Consider the following 19,338-nt stretch of genomic DNA (forward strand, 5'->3'; position numbering starts at 1 on the left):
TTTAGCTCTCTCACCAGCGTCATGTAATAAAAAAAATCCATAAAGAATACATACATATATTCATTCATGCAGAATCTTTGAGTGAGCCTACTTAATCATTGATCTGTTCAACTGTTAAACACATTTTGCCTCAGCAGGCCACAGCATACAGCATGGGGGAATGGGTTAGCTGACTTCAGGCTGTGGCTCTCTTGCACTATGATTGAGGGCATTTTTACTTTTTCATTCAATGTTTTCATCTTTTTTTATTTTTAAGTTATCGATTTTGCTTAAAGTATGCCTTCAAGTTACAGTAACTCTAAGGCAATAATAAGTTACTTTGCACCAATAAGAATCTTATTTTCCTGCGATATACATTGAAACTAAAAAGGGTTTATTACCTATTCTAGGCAGAAAGTACCCATACTTTCTATTACAGCCTATAACTTTCAATAAAAATTATATGCAATGATTATTTTTTTAACATTTAGAGCTTTTATTGCAAGCATATATTCACCAGGAGTAGGTGGTACAGATTGTTTTTTCCTTCTTTTTATATTGTGGTATATGCTTAAATAAAACACATGAACCATTGCAGAGGTTGGCCAATGCCAGTTGGATATGGCAATACTGTTCATTGTGCTACCTCATAAAACTTGCTGCACATGTGAAGTGCATTGTATCCTAACACCTTAAAACACTTTTAGGCTTATAGCTATTCAGAATCAGATGCTATATCTGAAGTTCTCCTAATTAACATTTGCCTATTTAAATTTCGCACCCAGGTAGATGAAATATTAAAAAACCCATGAGGTACTCCAATTGTAACCTTTGGCCAGTTACTGCTTTAAGATAGCTCTTAAACTGGTGCATGCATCTACAGAGGAAATTGTGAATTTCTCAGAATGGCAAGTTCAACTCTTAAAGGATTAGTTCAAAAGTTCACCCTTTCAAGGGCAATACGTTTGGCACTACTGATTTTTGTAAACCCTTTCACTGGTAACAATTCACACAGGACTTCAATCCAGGAGGGCTGGTAATCCAGATTTCGGTGCAAACAGGAGTTTCTACCTGAATCACAATTTCGGTCAGACCATGAGAAAGGTAAGACCACATCTGGTAAAAACCACACCTAGCTATATCATTGTTATTTGGTGTGGTATTACCTCCCCCAAATAAGTAAGCCACAGATACATAGACACTAGGGCCCTCATTATGAGATTGCTGGAATTTTTGCTGGGACACTACAGGGCCGCTATTATCTCACCAAATTCCAGTAACCACAATTTTTCCCCCTGGAATGGGAAATAACTACATAGACTAGGACAGAAAAACTGTTAACATGTGCTGTCTACACACGTTGGAAGAAAATGTCAACAGGCTAACTAACAGATGAAGAGGCTTAGTGAAGGCTTCAGGTTGCTGGGGGGGTGGGGTGGGGGTGGGGGAGGGAAGGGGCTGGGGCATTGCTGCCTCCATGCTGTTGCGGGCGTCTTGCAGACATTGGAGTGTTTTGTTGTACTGTGTGCTTGCCCATGCAACAATGAATATAGGTCCGGTGTCTCTGGGACCAGAATTCTCATATTCAGAGTTTCCAAAGATGATAATTACGCACTGGGAGCAGTGGCAGACGGTAACCCTCAACAATGGAGGGTTGTCGAGCCCAGTGCTAAACCTAGTGGTAGTCACTGAAATAAATCAACAACGCCTTTAGGCTCAAATTCCAACACTCTCAATCATGGCTCATTATTTTATAACGGGTCGTGACTGAGAGCTCTGGAATTAAGGCTGAAGGCAATGCGAGTTTCTCACAGTGCCTGTCAGTAGGCGAAAAAGGTAAAAATAAAATGAAAAACAAACATACCTTTGTCGTCTTGATGGCAGAATCCTGCTGGAGCCCCAGCCAGCTCCCCTCTCCAAATCCCAACACTGCTTCCATGCTGCAGATGAGCAGCATGAGAGCAGTGCCAGGATTGGCTGAAGCGGGCTGCCTCGACGCTCCAGCAGGCACAGCCGGCCTGTGCTTGCTCTCCACCAAGCTGTCTAAGCTTGGAGAGGTGGAGAGGTTTACACTGCGCATGGAAGGCTGGCTGGCTCAAGAAAAAAATGGTGCCGGGGAGTGCCGCTGGCTGGGAGACACTTCTAATTGTAGTTGGCAGAATTTTACCCAGAGGTAATACGCTGGATGAAATTACACCACTCATAATAAAGGCCCAAGTGTCTAGATTTTCTGTTTTCTTGCTATTAATAATCTACTTTTTAACACTACTGACTTGTTTCTATCCACCGGTATTGGAAACATTTTCTGGGAAAGTTCTACACAGTTTAAGCGTCATTCCTAGAATATTTGAGCTTGTTGAGGTGTTCATCCTTAAATGGTTTACTTAATGGAGTGGTAATTAACAGTGTTAACTGTGCTCTCAGGTCAAGACTGCTAATGTAAGACTGTAACATGTACCCTTCTCTGGAAAGGCGAAACCACACATATTGCCCTTCGAGAACTAACTAGAAGTTGGTACGATGGGTATATTGCGCTGCCAGATATACACAAATACTATTTGGCTGCCACAGCTCACTGTATAGCATGAGCCAGGGGGCCCTCTTCTGACTGTATATGGTGGGCAACGATATACTTCCCTCCTGAATCCAACTGCAATGACTGTTACCCTTTGGCATAAAATACTTGACGCACTAGGCTGGCGTGACAAAATTACATAGGCCACCCCACTGTGGGATGCTTCACTTCTGGGTATGCTAGGGACACAGTTAGGCTTTGATAAACGGTAACTAATTGGCCTATCTAGGGTGGGAGACAACTAAGCCTATCGCTACCTCCAGTTCCAACATGTGTTGCTGAAGGTGCTGCAAGGAGAGAAGATCCCACCAAATCATCATCCTTGGAGGACACACTCCTTGATGACTACATGCCCCGTAAGGTAATGTCCCTCACCTTTACAAATACTTAATAACTCCCCTGATGCCCTTTACAAGCTGTGAACACAGTGGGGGGCAATAATAAAAAATAATAATAATAATAACACATAACTGCTGTGCCGCCACGCCTCTGCTGCTCTCACTGCCTCGGTGCTTCTGCCTTGCTCCCCTCCCCACCCAATCCATATGCTTCTCTCAATCTGTTACATAGCATGAGAGACACTGCAGGATTGGCCTGACCAGGCTGAAATGCCACTCAGTGAGGGAGTCGGAGTCTGGGCTTGGTCTCCACCCGGCTCTCAAACACAGCTGTGTGGAGAGTTCTCAGTGTGCATGTCAGTTTGGCTGGCCTCGGACAGCAGGACAAACGAACAAGCGCACTTAGAGTGCCCCTAGCCCCCTCCCCCCGGAGGATGCTGGCCCGATAAGTCTGAAGTGTAACTTTGGGGTAAATTATGCTTTGTCCTCTGCTATAATGTTTTTGTCTGTTTCAAATGCAATAAAAAGGTTTTCTAAAAAAGACTGTTGATGTATTCATTGCTGAATGGAAGTTTCATGCTGCACCCAGGTATCTGCCCTTTTCCACCTTTCCCTTTTTTGTGCATTTTCTGCTCTAATTGGCCCTTCACAGAACAGATGTATTCTCAGCAGGTCCTGAGAACTGATATTGAGCAAAGAGGGTTGGTGAGTGAAGGAAAACTCTTTGTTGATTAACAAGTAGATTTATCATAATTAAGACAGTAATAAATACAGAACCCCAACGGTGTTTTCCGTCTCAACCACCCAACTCTCTCCTTTCCTTTATTTTCCATCCCACACATATTCTTTTTTTACAATCTACCTTTAAACATTCTACCTCTAAGGTCACATAACTATTTACACAAGAAGATCACACATTTCCCCCTTGTACAACAATAAAAATGAGCAGATTACAACACATCTGCTCCTTATACAACTGTAAAAATAAAATACAATCCCATGTGCATAAATCAGTCTGACAAATTTCTTTCCAATAATATTTCAGATTTAGTGATCATAATAATCTTTCATCCATACAGGGCACCTCCTTTAGCTTTGTAGAATTATTTCGTTAACTTCTCCATCTGCAATCATTTTGGAATTTTTTACATCAGCATCCTTGACACCATCATTACAGTCCATCTTGCTATAATCAAGTAATCAGGAACAAGCCTTCTTACATTCATTTTCTCCCCACATTCCAGCATCACATTGTTACCCACACTTCCCTGATTCTTTTTGGATCAGAAAACTTGGATTACATTTTCTCACATTACTGCCCAGCTTCACATGCACTCAATCTCCAACATCCAATTTACACATTCCTTTCTTCAATTTACTATTATGTCTTTACTCATAAATCATCTGCTTGTCTTTCACCCTCTTACTAACTGCTTCAGCATCATTGCCTCTCTTCATTTCTTTCCTCTTCCACAAAGCATAGGCAATCATTGCAAGCTCCATTCCACGTGGAAGCGTAAAAAGTTAATTAGTAACTGAGTGAGGTGTCGATCAATAATTGCACAACATGTTCCTCGGTTCCTGTTTCCAGATCAAATTATTCCTAGTAGGCAATTGTAAACACTCTACCAACACTCTGTTGAATCTCTCAACCAAACCATTTCTTTAGGATGATATAAAGCAGTTCTGTGATGTATGTTGTATAATTTGATATATTCAGAGATGTTTTCCAAAACGAACTGACGACCATTATCTGTAACTATCTCCTGGGAAATTCCCTTTCTTGAAAATATATCCTTATAAAAACGTATGCAATCATCCCTCTTTACCTCATTCACAATTCAAACCTCTGGCCATTTGGAATATTAGTCAACCATGACCAATGCAAATTTTCTTCTCAATCCACTGTGATTAAAAGGACCGCATATATAGAGGTATGATTACGGCAAAGTCTGACAATATATCTTTACCCAGTTTCTTCCATGGGCTATTTGGGTATCCTATTGACCCAATAGGAGGTTCCCTAACAACACACGATTTGTCACTGATGGTACATTAATCACAACTTCTTAAAAATCACTATATATATCTCTGTCTAACATGGCCACAAAAGTTCACATGTGCTTTACATTTCATAGCTGACTGCCACAATGTCTTTCATGTAGTAATTCAAGCAGTCTTCCACTAATAGACTCTGGTATGACCCATCTTTCCTCTCTGTACAAAAGTTAATCCACCATTGACAACCCTGACCAAATCAATTTGAACTTTGCAAGTGAATCATCATTAGCATTCCTTCCTCCATCCTCCTGCCAAATTTTGTTTTAGCATTAATAAACTTCCATCCTGATCTGAAGCCATCTTACCACCTTCAGGAGTAATTACACCATTAAGTGACACTTCCATGCCTGCTGCAATCCATTCATCAGTTTCACATTCATCTGCAGTGGACAATGATAACCAGGACAAACAATCATCTTTGATATGTTTAAATCCTGGTAAAATTCCATTTCAAATTAACATTCCTGGAGCTGAAACAAGCAGTTTGCTCCACTCTTAGTTGTGAATACATCTATTAATGGTTTGTGATCAGTTCTTAATTCACATGTTGTTCCTTCTTAAATATGTTAATCCTCACCAACATGCTATCACCTACTTCTCAAACACAAAATGACTATTTTCAACCCCTTCGATGTTTTTGATGCAAATGTTATGACCCATTAATTTCCTTCATGCAACTGAATAAAAATGACCATATGCCTGTTCTATAATCTGGATTGTACAATTTCAAAATGGGTGTGTTAGCTTTACTTTCCTTGCCACACTTAAAAGATAGCTCCCTTCTGCAGGAGCAATCTCATTGGCGTTGTAATGTCAGCAAAAGTATTTACAAATGATGTATAATTTTCCACCAAACCTAGGAATGACTACAGTTGCTCCTCCTTAATTGGAATTGAAGCACCCTCAATGGCCTCTAACAGTTTCAGTATAGGATTAACACCCTCTGCTCCAATAACATGCCCTAAATACTCCACCTCTTTATATTTCCACTTCTTGTTAACAGGTCTCCTAATGATCGCCTGCGTTGTGCTGATATCACATAAAGCAATTAAAAATGTATTGGAATGTTCCCTCCAGACATGCTTTATAATAGGGTTGGAATAGGCACTTCAGTTAAATATGCCCATCAACATCCCTCACTTGAGGGATGAGGTTGGCCAACTACCAATGGAGCAAAACATGAGGACCCAAAGCTTCGCGGCTGAGCTTCGTCATCAGGGCCATCCTGTCTGCCGTAACCTGATCTCACCCCATAAACAGGTGGCGGAGAGTACGGACTGTGGTACTCCATGTTTACAAACTCCCAAAACGGTGCACACTGCCCTGGTGACACAATAGGACCTACGGCCTTGCCGACATTCACTCACCCCTCACAAGATGGTGGTGTGCAGTGGAACGAGGTGTTCGTGGATAAGGAGGACATGGCCCGTGACTCCTTGCATTGAATTAAGGGGGATCCTGGGATGCCCCAGAGGACCGATTACTACATACTTGAGGGCCAGGAGCACCGAGAGCACTGGTTGCGGCTGTTAGCAGTGACTAGCTGCGTGAAGGCCACTCTGAAAGAGCTGATTTGTGCGGTGATGCAGTGAGCGTGAGTATGGCCACTCCCCTGCCGCCACAACTCTGAAAACCAAAACGAGGAGCCGTGAGGGCTACCGAGACGCTGGCCCCATCCCCTGTCTCTACATTGCCTGCAGGTGGGGTCGTGTTGTGGGCTGGGCCTGCTACACGACCCAGCCCAAGGTCTAAGATGCAAAGAGCACTGTTGCTGGATGAAATAACGGGCCTACAAAGAACTTGGCGATGGCCACTGGGGTGTGCTTAGACACTGTGTGATTGACTGCCTGAGGGGACGGGGACAAAGATCTGCTGGCTCCCCAGCCCCTCTCCTGCTGGATGACGTTTGCTGGGCACTGCAGAGGGAAGAGGAGAGTAACAAAGTGGATCTGCAGCTCCTAAAGCTTCCCCCTGCCCTCTGGAGGTTGCCACTATCATATTGTCACAGAGAGGAGTTCATCTGGAGCAACCTGGTGATGGTTAGATGGTGTGCAGCCCCCCCTTGACCTGCTGCACATCCCCAACGGTGCATTAGCGGGGCTCGATGCTGGTAGTGCTTTGCCCCCACAGGACGACTAGAACCCCTCTGGACAGATCACTTCTGGGTGCCTCTCCTCGATCGTGCACAACACCCTGCCCGCTACTGTGGGCCCCTTGGATTGCACCACCCATTGCACAGTGAATCACACCACAGTGGGTAAAACCTCCAGAAAAAAGGATCTGGATTGTATGAGCAGTTCCCTGGAGGGGAGTCTTCCATCAATATCAGCTGCTAGGACGATGTTCGAAAACTGCTCGCATGATGAGCACACTGATGTAACACTGGATACCATACTCCAAGCCATAGCTGCATCTCGAGAAGCAGTGGAGTCCAAAATAGATGCGATGGTCACAGATGTGGGTATAATGAGAGATAACCATAGACGTTTTTCAGAGAGAGTCAGCACTACTGAAAGAACCCTAGATGACCCGAATCCTGCAGTAATGACCATGCAGGACTATTTATCTACTATGGATAACAGGGTAAATACACTGGAACTACGTGCTGAAGAAGCTGAGAACAGAGCGTGAAGAAATAACCTTCGCATTGTGCCACTGCCGGAACATGGCACCATACAGAGGTTGACCCTGGAGGCCTCTCCCCCTTTTATCCACTTCAACATGCTCATCATATGCCTTTTCATCCCGCGCCACCTGGATGGGCCCCTGTCTGGAGGTGGGCAGAGTCCTCCACTTCAAAGATCAAGATCATATTCCCTCCCAAGCTTGAAACAAAGGTGAAATTATGGTAGGCAACAGGAAGGTGATGATATTTCCGAACTTTACAAAAGAAGTAAAGCGGCAGAGAGCATCGTTTACAGAGGGAAAACGAAAGCTGAGAGACCTAGGTATTAAATATGCCATGTTGTTCCCAGCACGACTCCGGGTGACTTATGCTGACACTGTGCAGTTTTTCACTTCTTGGCCCCAGCTTTGGGATGGATCGCAAAACTCCCACAGCCTGGAGATGGCCTCGGGACTGAGACAAAACAAAATGCAAAAAGAAGACTGTGTAGAACACCCAAGGCCGGCATGAAGATAGCACTGTCCAGCTCGCAAGTATTTCAGAGACGCGAGAGGGTGGTGGAGGTGGTAATGGCTTTAAGTGGAGTGGGCTCAGAGCAGGCCTTAGAACTGTGTAGTGATGACGAGGAGAACTATGGCTCGCAGCATGTCTCCTTGTCCTCCTGTAGCGCTGTTGTTTTTCTTCCACAGGTTACCCAGGGAACAGATGATGAGATGATTTAAACACACCTGCTTGTGAGGTGGGGTGCTGGCACTGAGAGAGCATTGTATGAAGATGTGATGTATTGGGTGAGATGGGTTCTCCATATTCACCTTACAGAAGTCTATGTGTGGCGAGTAGCAAGCTGAGGAACATCCTAAAGGGCACCACCCCTCTTGAGTGGAGTTAATGTGTGCATATGAAAGGTGCACAACAGCTGCTAATTGGTTTGCTAGTTTGGATGGGGGTGGCTTCACTACTTGTCCTGGGGCTGGGGAGTTATGGGATTTTACTTGTTTGTTAACTGGGTCTGAGTTGAAGTTATTCCCTGCCTCCAGATCTACACATGCCACCCTACACTGGCTTGTGTCTTGAGGGTGGGTGCTCCTGAGCTCCTTTTAACTTTATTAGTTGAAACGTCAAGGGCCTAAATAGTATGGCAAAACGGTGCAAGGTGCATACTTACTTAAAGAGGGAGGGTGCACATATCGCCCTGTTACAAGAAACCCACCTAACTGCACCAGAGAGTGGTCCCTTACAAAAGAGATGGCGGGGGGCAGATCTATGCAAGCAGATATTCCACATTCTCGAAGGTTTAGGCCTGGGGTCCCATTCCAGACGACAGGGTAACCAATTGACCATAATAGAAGGTATGTATTACTCTGGCTGACTCGCCGGTCAGGATCTGATGATTGTCTGGGTATATGCCCCCAGTACAGATCAGGGAAGCTTTTACATTGGCCTCTCTAAAATAGTAGCAGCACATCTGATGCACCCTATAATTTTGGGTGGGGACTATAATAGCGTAACAGACCCTGCCCTTGATAGGTCCCACCAACACCTGAGAGACTCACCGGTTGTATGGGTGGCACGGACATTCCATACCTGGGGTTTGATAGATTCTTGGTGACAACTAAATCCTAATACTGGGGATTATTCCTTGTTCTAGGGAATGCACAACCTTCATGTGAGGTTGACTTGTTCCTTTGCTCCCCGGATCTCCATAGATCGGTGCGCCACATGGAATACCTCTGTCGCACAGTAATCAATCACAACCCAATACTACTTACACTGGACTGGTATAGCGAACGCCTATGAATCCTGGATTGGGGCCTGCAAGTAGAGGTCCTAGAACACCCGCCGTTTAAGCAATCCATAGGTGATGCCATTAGAAATTACTTTGCGGATAATACATACTCTCCACATCCATTCTCAATGAGTGGGATGCTTTTAAGGTGGTCATCAGGGGTAAATGTATAGCTGAGGTGGTGGGAGTTCGGCGCACCCCACTGTGTGGCATGGAAGCACAGGAAAAATACTTTAGGGAAATTGAGAGGGTCTGCCCTGGCCATAAGGAGCTCCATCGGCAGCTTCTGGAGGTGAAGGAACGCCTTGCGGTTTGTATTGAAAAACTCAGATGCTTTGACCATCGGTGATATTTCATGAGGGCAAATGCAGAACGTGATAACGCAGGCAGCGAAAGAAGCTGGCTGCCTTTCCACTACCGTGGGGAAGCCCTCATAATTCCCCTACTAAAGCCAGACCGACCCCCATCCCCTGAGATTTGCAGGCATATCAGCCACTATCCATGCTGAATATGGATTATAAACTCCTGAGCATGACTTTGGCCTCATGCCTCCTCCCTCACATGGTCACAATTATACATCCAGACCAAAATGGTTTACAGCTCTGAGGCCCATATTTATACTTTTTGACACAAATCTGCATTAGCGTAGGTTTGCGTCAAAAAGTATAGCGCTAAGGCTTAGTCAGTGTCAACATTGGTAGGGGAGGCGTAGGGAAAACTGGAGGTTGTGCGGCAAAGAATGGCATTAGTCCGGTTAGAGTAAAAAAAAAGGCTAACCTGCCTAGTGTCATTTTCTTGACGCATAACCCCCATGGACTTGACTTCTGTCTTACTCAAGACAGAAGTCATCCCCCCAGCCCAGTGGCCATGCCCAGGGACTTATGTACCCTGGGCATGGCCATTGGGCATAGTGCCATGTAGGAGGGCCCAAGTTAGGCCCCCTATGGCACTTAAAAAGAAAAAGAAATACTTACATGGACTTACCTGGGATGGGTCCCCCCATCCTTAGGTGTCCTCCAGGTGTGGATGCGGGTGGGTGGGGGCAGAGAAGGGCACCTCTGGGCTATTTCCATGAACTCTGACTATGGAAATGAGCCCAAAGGTCCCCTCATACCTGCCCTGACCCATGCGTTAAATAATGGCGCTAAGCTGGCTTAGCGCCATTATTTAAGGCCCTCCTCCTCCGGTGCGTGATTTTTGCATAGGAGGATAAATAAGGCGCTAGGGCCTTTGAGTCATTTTTTGCCCTGGAACGCCTACCTTGCATCTCATTGATGCAAGGTAGGTTTTCACGGTAAAAAAATGACGCTAACTCCATAACTTTGGCGCTAGACGGGTCTAGCGTCAAAGTATAAATATGGAGTTAGGTTTGCGTTGAATTAGCGTAAATAAAAAAAAATGACGCTAATTCTATGCAAACAGAACATAACTATGGGCCTGAGTATCCATAGACTTCTTTCCCCAATGGATAGGACAGGCCCAAACGGAGATAAGGCCATTGTAGTCTCCATAGATATCGAGAAAGCATTTGATAGTATCCGATGGGACTACTTATATTAGGTACTAGACAACATGGGACTGGGAGTGGGTTTTCTCCAGAGAACCAGGCTTTTATATATGAATCCAATTGCAGAGTGCCTGTATTTCCTTGTTATAATCCCCATTGCTTTCCCACTTTATTTTTTGGGGTATCACCCGCAACAATGCATGTGCTGCATGCGCTCTCATTCGCAAGAGATATTGTATGCAACAAGGGGCTTGTAGCCTGCCCATTGCTTACCATTCATTGGTTTCATGGTCACTTGCTGCCTTCTAATTGGTCAGGTCATGTTGGCTTTACTTCCTCTTCTTTCGGCTGGAGCACAGACCAAGTGCTGCTTTCTTCCGCTTGATTGCTGCCTTTCCACTGATCACGCTGTGATTGAGGTACTGCTTTTATTTTCTCAGCTTCCCTCTCATCCTTATTGAACCTCTGGCCATCTGTAGCAATGTTTTACTATGCCACAGCCAGTTCAAAGAAGCATCTTTCTCCCTTAAAATGAATGTTTATTGTGACAATCGATGTTATTTGCATATATTGTGACAAAGGTGTTATCTGCTTTCACGTGTATTTTCACTAAAGACATGGACATGAGTGCAATTGCTTTCTTTATGTGATAGGACTTTTTTCAAATCACAAGTATTGGCAAAGCCAAAGGTTCTCCCCTTTGAGACTATTGGCTCTGCCATTGCCTTTTGTTGCTGCTGTACGGCATGAACATTACAGGTTTTGGCAATAATTTGTAGCCATGCTGTATAGCAGTGTGCCTGCTGTGCAACATGGCTAAAAGTCATACTGAAAAAGGAGATACTGAATCCTGTGCTGATGCCCTTAAAAAAAGCACATTGGCCCTGGCGGCATCATAGCGCTTTTTTAATTAGTTTTAGCACACTTCAAAACACACTTCAAAACATCCATGCAGTTGTACAGCATAGCTACAAACATTGCCAAAGCCAACAGCTCTCATTGGTTTGTCATTTTATTTTTTATTTTATTCATATGTGTCATTTTGATCAAGGGCATGGCAGCTACACATCGATACCATGGTTGCTGTCTTCAAGTTCCCCAAACTCGAATTTCGGCTCATCTACCAAAGGCCCTCTCCTTCCTAATCGATTTTCTACTTATGTGTTTTCTAAAAAACAAACGCTTTCAATGACGGCCTTGAAGACGTACATTGCTGCAGGAATGCTTGCTTCCCTCAGATCTGATCTACGAGTGTTCCCCCACCCTTACCCTTCCCAATCCATTCTTTAGTATTTAAAACACACGCATTTTTGCTAAGGGCTCAACAGCTGCACACTGCTACCAGGCAGTTTGCTTCTGTCATCTTTGAAAGGCAAATTAAAATTTTACTTTGCCCAAAACATGCACCAGCTGCCTTCTTGGAATTCATTTTCTCTGAGAAAAGACAACTGCAATTATGAAATGGTGTTTTCTCAAAAGAACCCTTTATTAGATAGCCATTGTCAAGAGTGCATGCATTGCGATGTAAGGACGTATGCACGTGTCACTGCCGGCATTTTTTTGTTTGCCAATTGAAGCAAGCATTGCCAAAGCCAACGGCTCGCCAATCCTTTAAAAAGCCCAGGTCAACTGTCTTTTCCAAAGCTCTTATCAGTGGTTACCCATCAAGTACTTTCACGCAGCTGCAAAACACTAGGCGCAAATGCGTCAAAGGAAGATACGGGCCCTGGTTGCTATGCCATAAAATAGACATTTTTTTCCTTTGTTTAAGGTGCCTTTATTTTTGCCATTGCTAGCGTGCCTTGTCCTTAGTAAGTAAACTCACAAGAGGACGCGTATAGGTCGATGAATCTTTCGGATCGCATGGAGTATCCTAGCCAAGTGGTGACTAGTGAAAACATTAACAAATCCAGGGGCATATTTATACTCCGTTTGCGCCGAATTAGCGTCGTTTTTTTCGACGCAAATTCGGCGCAAAACTAACGCCATATTTATACTTTGGCGCTAGACGCATCTAGCGCCAAAGTATGAGTAAAGAGCGTCATTTTTTAGCGTGAACGCCTTCCTTGCGTTAATGAGATGCAAGGTAGGCGTTCCCGTCCAAAAAAATGACTGCGACGCAAATGCGTCGTATTTATACTCCCGGGCAAAAATCACGCCCGGGAGTTGGCGGGGCAGAAAACCCCGCATTTGCGCCACTTTTTAACGCCTGGGTCAGGGCAGGCGTTAAGGGACCTGTGGGCTCAAAATGAGCCCACAGCTTCCCTCCCATGCCCCCAGGGACCCCCCCTGCCACCCTTGCCCACCCCAGGAGGACACCCAAGGATGGAGGGACCCACCCCAGGGACATTCAGGTAAGTTCAGGTAAGTATAAATATATTTTTTTTAAATATATTTTTGTGGCATAGGGGGGCCTGATTTGTGCCCCCCTACATGCCTCAATGCCCAATGACCATGCCCAGGGGACATAAGTCCCCTGGGCATGGCCATTGGGCAAGGGGGCATGACTCCTGTCTTTACTAAGACAGGAGTCATGTAAATGGCGTCTGGGCGTCGTTAAAAATGGCGCAAATCGGGTGGAGGCGATTTTTTGCGTCAACCTGACTTGCACCATTTTTAAGACGCCCTAGCGCCATTTTTCCATACGCCGGCGCTGCCTGGTGTACGTGGTTTTTTTCCACGCACACCAGGCGGCGCCGGTCTGCTTGCGCCGGCTAACGCCATTCAATAAATACGGCGCCCGCATGGTGCTTCAGAATGGCGTTAGCCGGCGCAAAATTTTTTGACGCTAAACTGCGTTAGCGCAGTTTAGCGTCAAAAAGTATAAATACGGGCCCCAATGTGCATGCAATACCAAAACCTAGTCTAACAATAAAACACCATCACTCACCATAAGGTTAGTTTGTTTTATTCCCTATTAATTACAATCCTAATCAAAGCCTTTATTCAATGAATCCATGATTAATCAAGCTTTATTAGCATCATTAGCAACAATTCATCACGATTTTATTAATAAGCAAAACCACATCAATTTAAGCTGGCAATTTTATAATCATTGATTAATTCAGCAATGCATGTCAGTCAGTCAAAAGTCAAAGTCACCATTTAGTCACCCTTATCAGCCTACCTATCTCAGATTAGCACCAGCATGTGGTTCTTCATGCAAATTTTTTTTGTCAAGACCAATAATTTGGAAAAAATCTAAAAGAGAAAACATTTCTAAGCAGCGCAGTTGGTACCTAGAAAGAAAAGCACATTAGACAGTCAATCATTTATAGCTACCTATCCAAGATAGATCAGCAACGAGTCAGTCTTCATCTCCAGGTCATCATTCATCAGCTAGGCTCAGGCTCACAGGGAGCAAGCCCAAATATCAGCACTTAGGACAGCTTCTCCTGACGTCATCAACTTTTGCCTCTCCATTCTGATTTTTCCTCTCGTGTCATGACTTTTTATTAGGGTCTCCCAGTCCGTTCCACAAATTGCCAATTGGTCAACCTTATCAGGGGTTATGACTCTAACCTATAGTTTTTGTTTACCACTTGTCTGTTATTTTGAGAGTCAAGTTCCATTAACATGATTGGTCCTTCTGTCGATGAGAACACCATCCAGCTATTCAGGTAATGAAATTGTTGCCCCCAGCTCTTGGTCAGTGGTCCCATTGTTCAAGTCCTGGGAAAGTACATTTAGCCTACTCTACACATAATTGTATCAATTTTTTCTGATCGTCTCCTGTCCGCTGGTGAGTTTGCAGAATTCTCTAGCAGCGCTCGTCACTGCACTCTGTACAGTTCAAGGTCTTTTTCTCCAGTTCCAGTCCTCGGCAGCTCATCGCGTCTCCACGTTTAAGCAAGCAAGGCCCAGCGCCGACCAGGCCTCTAGTTCGGCTAAATTAAGAATACGAAGCATCATAAAACATAGGTTATATCATCAATTATGACATATTAATACATAATTTTATAAATTTCACATTATTTCAGTACTGTTAACACACATGGGGACCACTCCCCGTGGGCGCCTTTTACACATTGCATGCTGTTTTCAATTATTAGCTTAATTTGTCATTATGTCTCATTAGTATGTATACGCAACTCATTAGAATATTCTCATATTAGCATATCTGCTGCAACACCATGTTTAATTTTTCAATGGCTAGTAATAAAAATGTGCTCGTTTATTAGCATATTGTGCAGAACTTTATACAGCCTCAAAGGCACAAGATGGAAATCAGGCTGTGAGTACTAAGCTTCTCCTTCCTTTAGGCAGAGGCAGATTGAGAACCATTATGATAAGACCTAATGAAAAACTTTATTTGTTTTGATTGTGCATGGACAATTATTTTTTCCTCATATCTTTTTAGGTCTGGCCACAACGCAGTTGCCCTTACGTGTTCAGCAGAAAAAGAAGCTTTAAGAAGCACTTCTGAGAGTGCTTTGGTTATGATATCAAGCCAATGTTTCAGTTCATTTGGAAAGGTTATGTCAGATGCCACAGATCTAATCTGTTTATTGTGAAAAGTTATGACAAAGGCAGTAAGTCTTAATTAGTTATTTGAAAAACCATATGTTGAAACCAAAATGCCTTTCTGGGTGGATTGTTATTATTACACTGTGTTAAAGCCTATAAACAAGCATTTTCCAACAGTAGGAAAGCGTTTCGGTTACCTCCATTACAGATCCTTTTTATTAGAATTTAATTGATTTTAAACCTGGCTTGAAATCACAGCCTTCTCTCAGGGACTCAGGTTTATAATCACCCGGAGAGGAGCTGAAAAAAGTTGTTCTAAAAGAGAAGTTGCGGCTCCCCCCACATGTTGATCTTCTGCGCTACAAGCATTTGATTGAAAAATAGTTGTGTTAATCTGCCTAGGAAAGCCCTAATAAAGACACAGAGGCAAGTATTATGCTTCTCTAGTCTTGCTTTATTTAATTAGCATTAAGAAAGAAAACTACAACTCCCAAAAGGCCAAAGGAAAACAATAGTATCAGCCCATCCCACCAATCATTATAGAGGAACCCTCTGGCATACCTAACTTGACTGCAAGCAGCCCTCTTTTCTAGCTGCTCGCAGTCAAGATAAACATATATTTTATTCCCTGTTAGTAATTATACCACTTATGTGAAATCATGAATAAATATGAAGCAACGAAGAAATACAACAAACAATAGAAATACACAAAGGAAAAAATATATTGACCAAAGTCCATCCAAAGAAGTCCAGGATATGAAGCAAGAGCCAATACTTTAAGGATTTGGAATGCAGAACACGCCCTTTGGAGGTATGAGCCTGGTGAATCAGGGAAATCTTGGAGCTTTTTAGGTGGTTGTAGCTGTTGGAGTAAATTAAACTGTTAGAGCGGAAACACATAATTAATATAGTGTTGGGGAGGGATAGTACTCACCTGTCTTTAATAAAATTAAGACTTTCCTTTATTACTTGGAAAATCTGGTTGTATGAAACATGCATGCCTGTATCATGCATGCCTTAACAACTAATTCTCGAGTTAAAGCATGTTTGGGAAAGGAATATGCATGGTAAATTCCACACTTGTCCTGTGCTCTAACACCCTACACCCCAGCCCTGTAATCCACCATGCCGAAGCCCTTAAAACTGTCCCTTCCCCCTGCCCTCAGCCCTAAATCCCCCTCTCCTAGAGTCCTGAAACCGACCCAGCTCTAGCCTTAAAACTACCCGACCACCACCCTATGCCCTTAAACCAACCTGCTCTGCATTTAAAACTACCTCTTCCCTTCCCCCACCCTAACGACTAAAACCCTGCCCCCTGCTAAAAACTACCCCAACCCCAGCCCCCGCCCTGAGCACTAAAATTGATCTCACCCCTGAAAACTGCCCCTTTCCCCGCCCTGAGCCCTAAAGCCCTGCCCCAGTCCTTAGAACTATCCCACCCCCACCCGAGCCCTAAAACCCTTCTCCCTGTCCAAAAAAATAACCCAACCTCGCCCTCATCCAAATAATCCAAACCAACCTCCGCCTCCCTCTCCCTGAGCCCTAAAACCACTCCCACCCCTAAAAACTACACCCAGCTTAAACCCAGCTATAGGTCCTATAATCCTGCTCCCTGCCAAAAAAACTAACCCGACCTCCCCCCGTCCAGAAAAACTAACCCAACACCACCCTGAGCCCTATAACAGACCCGCCCCTACAAGCTGCCCCCCCCAACCCGGTTTTAGTTTCTAAAACCCTGCACCCTGCCCAAAAAAACTAATCTGACCTCCTCCATCTAAAAACACTAACCCAACCCCCCCCACCCTGAGCACTAAAACTGCCCCCCCTCACAACTAACTCCCAAACCCAGGCCCAAACCAATATGCATGCTTAAGGTATGTGCGTGGTTAAGGCAGACTCCACACCTATGCGTGGTTCAACTTGCGTAGAAATGGCGTGTGTGGCTCAGTCCACGTTGTAAAGCCTGTTTCCCGGAAAATCTACATTTTATGGCAAGACCAGAGGCTCTTATTATGCTTCTTTAAAGCATATTATCTACCACAGAAGATGCTGTTTTAACAAGTTTGCATTAAAAAGTGGGAAAAATGACACAATTTTTGACAAATCAGCTGATTTCAGAATGTCCTTAAGGCTTGAACCTGCACAAAAGACTTTGGAAGCCATGGCACCCCGTGATGAATGGGCCCCAAAAATGGAGGTGTCAGTACCCAAAAGTGACATCACCCAATTAACACATCGGCCCAAAGTGGAAGAGGAAACCGGATTATGTAGTTTTCTAAAAGAAAGCAATTGTATTTTTTGTTCATACATTTTTAGAACATTTCTGACACATAATTAAGGTTGACTGAGAAGGTAAGGAGAAAGAAAACAGTAGATAAATTAGTCTTAGTACGTCTCCTGACATTAAAAGGAATACCTGTAGAGTAAAATGGTGTGCAGAAATGTCTAGAGCTTTTACATCTGACAGACATTTAATGGAAATTCAACACAACAAAACTGTTAAATTATCTGAAAGCATTTTGAGTGATAGGGAAATATTATCAGGCCACAACAAAAACAACTGCAAAACCATATTCACATCTCATAAGTCACTACATTTTGGTATAGGAGGATTAGAACATTTTACTTCCTTCAACAGATGATAGATAAGCTGATGTTCACCATCAGGTTTCCCGTTAATGTGTGGATGGTTAATAGATATTGTAGAGTGGTAAAGATTTATAGTTCAATAAGATTTACCTGAACTAGCGTGGGAAGCTAGGAAATTGGCAATCAGAGAGATATCTGCTGAAAAGGGATTTGCAAGATCATCCCATTCACCAGCTAGCCCAAAGCGACCAGGCTGATTTATATGATTTGGTAGTGCTTGGAGACCAGGATTTACTGATGTACTCCAAAGCTTCTGCTGAAATACCCAGATAGGATGTGGAAGTCCTGCTACTTTCTAAGCTGACAGGAGTAGGGTATTGTCCAGAATTAGATTGTGTGGGTGTCCTTCCGGATTCTAGGAGAAGATCAGGAAAGGAAGGACGAAGAAATGGAAAATCTATTGCAAGTTCTAGCATGGGAGGATACCATACCTGAGACTGCCAGAATGGCACAATCAGAACTAGGATGACTTTCTGAATCCGAACCTGGAAGACGACCCTGTTGATCATCAGGAAAGGAGGAAAAGCATAGTTAGTTGTCTGTAACCAGTCCTGAAAAAAGCATCCGCCGCTAATGGGTCTGGTCTCCAACTGAAGAACTGGGGAAGATGAGAATTTAAATGGGACGCAAAAATATCTATTTGAAGAGGTTCCCATTTGTGAAATAGCATATTGAAGACTAAGGGATGAAGCTTCCAATCGCTGGAGTCAAGTAGGCAATGAGAACACCAATCTGCTACCAAATTGAGTTTGCCTGGTAAGTATTCTGCACAAACTGAGATTTTCTGATGGTGACAAAATTCCCCAAAGTTTTTGCTAATTCCGCTAAGGGTTTTGACCTGGTTCTTGATGTATTCTACTGCTGAAAGATTGTCCATTCGTAGGAGAATAGAACACTGGAGTCTTTTCTTTGCTAAGCTTTTGATTGCAAAGGTTGATATGCAATGAAGACTCCTGTAGAGACCATGTACCACCAGTCAATATTTGACCATACCGGGTGCCCGAACCGGTCAGGCTTGCATAGGATTCTAATACAAAAGCTGGGACTGAGGCAAATATGGTCCTGCCATTCCAGGCGCCTAGATGGTCCAACCACCGTTGGAGTTCCACACCAGATTTTTGATTGAGGGGGATAGATCAAAATAAGCAAGTCATCTTTGCAGGTGATGGATTTATAATCTCAGATGCGCCTAGTAGTGTAGTGGACCCAGGTAGATGGCTGGAATCGAAGAAGGAAGCAGCCCAACAATCCTTGCAAAGGACCTGAGGCAGATAATAGAAGGCATAAAGAGTGGGTTACCTCCGACTTTATAGCTTTTACCTTTCATTCGTGCAAGTGAAGAATTGCTTC

General features: G+C 43.8%; 1 long non-coding RNA gene across 1 annotated transcript in view; it reads left to right on the plus strand.

The window, feature by feature from the left end:
* The window catches only part of LOC138283472 (uncharacterized), a 66,910-nt gene extending 51,641 nt beyond the window's left edge, over positions 1-15,269 (plus strand). The window contains exon 3 of the long non-coding RNA XR_011201261.1: positions 15,233-15,269. This is a non-coding gene — a long non-coding RNA (uncharacterized lncRNA). The remainder of the gene's footprint in view (positions 1-15,232) is intronic.
* The last annotated feature ends 4,069 nt before the right edge of the window (positions 15,270-19,338 follow it).

Source organism: Pleurodeles waltl, chromosome 3_1 (assembly GCF_031143425.1).
Source record: "Pleurodeles waltl isolate 20211129_DDA chromosome 3_1, aPleWal1.hap1.20221129, whole genome shotgun sequence".
NCBI lineage: Eukaryota > Metazoa > Chordata > Amphibia > Caudata > Salamandridae > Pleurodeles > Pleurodeles waltl.